General features: G+C 45.9%; 1 long non-coding RNA gene across 1 annotated transcript; it reads left to right on the forward strand.

Moving 5' to 3' along the window:
- Positions 1–809: 809 nt before the first annotated feature.
- LOC122192831 lies at positions 810–4,269 on the forward strand. The gene is made up of 3 exons (XR_006182719.1): positions 810–926; positions 1,005–1,133; positions 2,037–4,269. It is a non-coding gene; the product is annotated as an uncharacterized LOC122192831 (long non-coding RNA).
- Positions 4,270–4,611: the final 342 nt, after the last annotated feature.

Here is a 4,611-nt window from a genome sequence, read left to right on the forward strand (position 1 = left end):
AAGTTCCAGCTTATGCAATTGTTCCCCACTTGGGATCCACTTCACGCCACGGACCATCCTCATGACCCTGCTCTGAGCTTTAGAGCCCAGCTGTTCTCTGAAACCAGATGTGGTACTTGCAGAACAGGATCACAGAACCATTAAGGTTGGAAAAGACCTCTAAGATCACTGAGTCCAACCCCACCCCACCGTGCCCACTGGCCACATCCCTCAGTGCCACATCTGCATGGTTCTCAAACACCTCCAGGGACGGTGACCCCACCACCTCCCTGGACAGCCTGTGCCACTGCATCACCACTCTTACAAAAGGATAAAATTTCCCTAACAGAAACCATCAGACACCGCAGCACATGAACTGCAGAGCAGCTATCAGCCCTTGGATGGCAAGTAGAAACAATTACCCCCAATTCTTTCCACTGCAATGTCACAACCATCAGGTCTACCCCTGGGCTCTTTGTTGCACGAAGGTACAATCTCAACACGCAGCAGCAAAAAGTTCTCCTGATTTGCTTCCCTTGGATGGGGGTTGGACAGAGGGGAAGCACGAGATAATGAGCTTCGACCTTAACTGTAGGCAGCTTTAGCTGGGGTGACAGATTCCTGCTTTGCTAATGCCTTGCATGGACTGCCCAGCCCTGTGTCTCCTGGGTGCCTGTGCTGCTATACTTGTAACGCTATTAATATTTGCATGTCTGAAAATGTAACGCAGGCATTTAGGGGGATGCCTCTTGCATTCCTGCCCTGTGTCACAGAGGCGCTTTTAGCTATTCAAAGCAGAAACATAACCCTCACTATTGTGGACTGCGGGGCGTGCACTGGCACTGCAGCTCAGCTATGTTATTGGCTGTTAAATTATCCGCTCCCTTTCTAAATCTGGCCACAGGACTCGACTTTGCAGACTTTGGCAGGGGTGAATTCCACAGGATGTGGGTCCATTTCCTCTAATTTCTTTTAAATACGTCCACTAGTTAACTTTACTGACTGTTTTCCTGTTCTCATTTCAGGGAGCAGGGGTGAAGTGCAGGGGGACGGAGCAGCTCACGCGGTGGCACTTCTGTTCCCCTCCTGCTGCAGCTGGGTGCTCACCTTCCCATTGCCTTCCTTGGCGCTAGAAACTTATTGAAGATGCCCAAGTAAGAAACCTCCTTGCTCCTTCTGCAGTCATGACAGCAGATGCAACTCCTCCAAAGAGGCTGATTCCATTTAGCTTAGGGTTTATTCACCCCTGCAGGGATGCCCCATTCCTGGAGGCGTTCAAGGCTGGTCTGGATGGGACCCTGGGTACCCTGCTCTGGTGCCTGATTTGGGGTTTGGCACTGGATGACCTCTGAGATGCCTTCCAACCCAAGGGGCTGAGGCTTTGTTGTCCTCCCTTGCCTTCATCCATGCTCAACACTGGGGTTTATGCATTCCCAATTCAGGCCAATGTTTTTCTCGGCAGCACTTCAGTTTCACTGGGAAGAGGCAGTGATGTGCAGAGCTGGGAGCTGCTGCCTCCCCCCAGCTCTTCACCCGGTGCTGAGTCTGGATCTGCCCTCCATGTGGTGCTGTGTGGTGGGAAGAGAAAGGAGACAGAATTCCTGCCAGCATGGGGACTCCCAGCACAGGGATCTATAGTCTGGCATGGCCCAATCTAAATGCTCCAGCTTGGTATTTTGATTCATTGAGAGTGATGTTTATGGGCCTTTTGGAGTCCTTAGAAATATAACATCATGGAATCACTGTGGTTGGAAAAGACCACTATGATCATCTAGTCCAACTGCCAACTCATTAAACGTGCAGTCAGGAGAGGGATCAACCTTTACTGACTGCAGCACTTCTTACATATCTCCTGAATTTGGGTATTAATAGGAATTGAAACCATTTGCTGGTTTTCTTACCTTTTTTCCTCCTCCTCTGTGCTATTGAGAATTGCCCCACATTCCCTTAAATTGCCACTAGTTATTTAGTAGCTCCCAGCGAGAATTTTGTATTTATTGGGTATTTAAACATTTTTATCACTGATTCTGTTCAAAGAAGAACTTTCTTTTTTGCAGGAAAGAAATTACAAAATGCTGATCTCACAGCCTGTCTCAGTATTTCATTTTGATAATGCTGGCCTGGTCTGTTACGAGACTGGTGAATTGCTTCATTTTGGTGACACAGAGTGCTTTTATTTTGAAAACGCCACGACATCACAGTTTGTCATAAAGTGAAATATAATGTGAGAAACGTCAAATGGCTTCGGAAGCAGCAGCCTGTAAAACACAAGTCAAATCTGAATGAATCAAAATAATACAGCGGATAGATGCATTTTGTTTACCAAAAAGGATTATTTAAACATCACTGAAATGAAATGGGACTGAATGAATGGCGCTGAAATGAAATTCAGCACTTCTCAGTGGTGTTTCCTAGCATTCCCAGATTTCAATGAAACTGCTGCTCTGGCTGTAAATCTGTTATCTTAAACCTCCTCACTGCTCAGCTCTCACTTCTATAGTGACACACCGTTGTCTCATAATTCATTTAACTTGGGATTTTGTCCTTCTTCCACCGTCTAAAATACAGATATAATTTCCAAGGTAGTTCTGGACACTCACAAGATTCTGGTCAAAGAGAGACAGGATCCTCCATGGATTCATTTCACCCTCACGTGGTGCTTGAGTATCTGGGATGAATCACCTAACACGGAGGCTGGGATGACTTTCCTGCAGCTGCCTCAGTTTGCTTGGGAGAATGCGTCTTGCTGATGTGAGTGGTTTGGGTCACCTGAGGATGACCCAATTCCGTGGGCTGGAGCAGAGTGTGACCTTTCAACAACAACAGGACACAGCAAGTCTTCAGCAGGACGGACACCTCCTGGCTGCACCGCAGCATGGGTAGGAAAGGCATATCTGACACTTAGGGATGGATAATAGATAATATCCCAGTGCACACCTCCCCACAGATGGAGTAGCTTCACCAGGAGGGTTTGGTGTTGGATGGAGGAGTCCCTGGGTGTAGACTTTCAATGTCCATGAGTTCAGACTGGAATATCTTGACCCCTTTTAGTGATCTGTGGTCTTCACCAAGACAACGATTTCCTTTTCCATCAGAGGAAACTGAACAACTTCTCTGAGCAAGAAATGCACAGATTTCTCTTACCAAGCACAGGGCACTCCTGGAATATATTGAGGTGTTACCACAATAGAAGATGCCAGCAGTGGCGTCCTATGGAGGCCTATGGAAGAACATCAATGTGACATACACCATAGTTGAAACAGTAAATGTTCATTTTTCCTCTGAGATTCCTTCCCTTCTTCATCCAAGAAAGAATCCCTTGAACACCAGTTCCCCATCAGTGGAAGGAGCAGCAGATCTTCAGCAGCAGCAGTAATAAAACTCAGAGGTTGGAAGGGGACCGAAGGAAAAACACTCTGCAGAGGTTACCAGGCCAAAGCCCCAGGGCAACTGAAAGCTAAATTAAAAGGGGGAAAAAAAATGAATATCCCATACTAAACCAAAAACCAAAACCCTAATGAAAACACTAAAAGCAATGATTAATATGACAACTGGGCAGCTTTCCCCGAAGACACGAATTCCCATCAGGGTAATCAAATTTGTCTGAAAAATGATAAATAGCTCTACCACTAACCTAAAAATGTACCTTGATCCCACCAAGCTCAATCCCTTCAAACACTAGTTGCTTCATTTAAAAAAAAAAAAAAAAAATTAAAAAAAAATTAAATAAACAAATAATATAAAACAAAACCCACAGTCCCAACACAGGCTTTTTCAAAGTTACCTCAGTCTTTTTTGGCTGTTCAATCCACTCCCTGGTGTCCAGGTGTAAACAATTCCCAAAAAGAGACGTCTGTATCCCTGAATTCCAGAAGAGGTAGCGCTTTGTCTTTCTTTCCCAAAAAGGCCGCCTTTATGCTGAGTTTCTCAACCAAACTGGGGATGTTTAGGCCTTTTGATTATTTTTCCCTTCCTTTTTTTTTTTTTTTTAAACATTCCCCTCTGCTCCCATTGGTGGCCCTTTATTTCTTAATGACATTCTTCTTCCTCTTGCGCAAAGCTTTCTCATCTCCTTTTCCACTGCCTGCTCCCCACAAATCCCACATGCCTTGGCAAACCTTTGTGCTTCATACCGATGCTTGATGCCTGTCCTGGCCCTGAGGAGATAGACTGGTTCTAGCAAGGCTTTCCAAGCCAGGATGAAAAGGGGCATTTGTGAGCATGGTTGTGCTAGATGGGTCAAATGTTACATCTATCCCTAATAATAAAGCTCTGAGCCTTTGGGCATCAGTCCTTTATGGTGCTTTTCATTGCAAGTCTTGCTTGCAGCTTCCTTTTCCTGGCAGCTTGTGGATTTTGGAGGAAGGAGTGGGGCTGGATGAGTGGTCTTGAGGAGAGAAAAAATTGATCTGGACCACCTGAGGTCTGCCCAGAGAGGTGGTGGATGCCCCATCCATGGAGACATTCAAGGTGAAGGTAGATGGGGCTCTGAGCACCTGATGGAGCTGTGGGTGTCCCTGCTCATTGCAGGGGAGATGGCCATTAAAGATCCCTTCCAACTCAAATGATTCTATGAATCTATGATTCCTGGCTTTGTGACTTTGCACTGATAAAACAGCTGAAAGTAGAGCT

The sequence above is a fragment of the Lagopus leucura genome, unplaced genomic scaffold (genome assembly GCF_019238085.1).
Source record: "Lagopus leucura isolate 7727_CA_CO unplaced genomic scaffold, USGS_WTPT01 138-7_obj-0_obj, whole genome shotgun sequence".
Classification (NCBI taxonomy): Eukaryota; Metazoa; Chordata; class Aves; order Galliformes; family Phasianidae; genus Lagopus; species Lagopus leucura.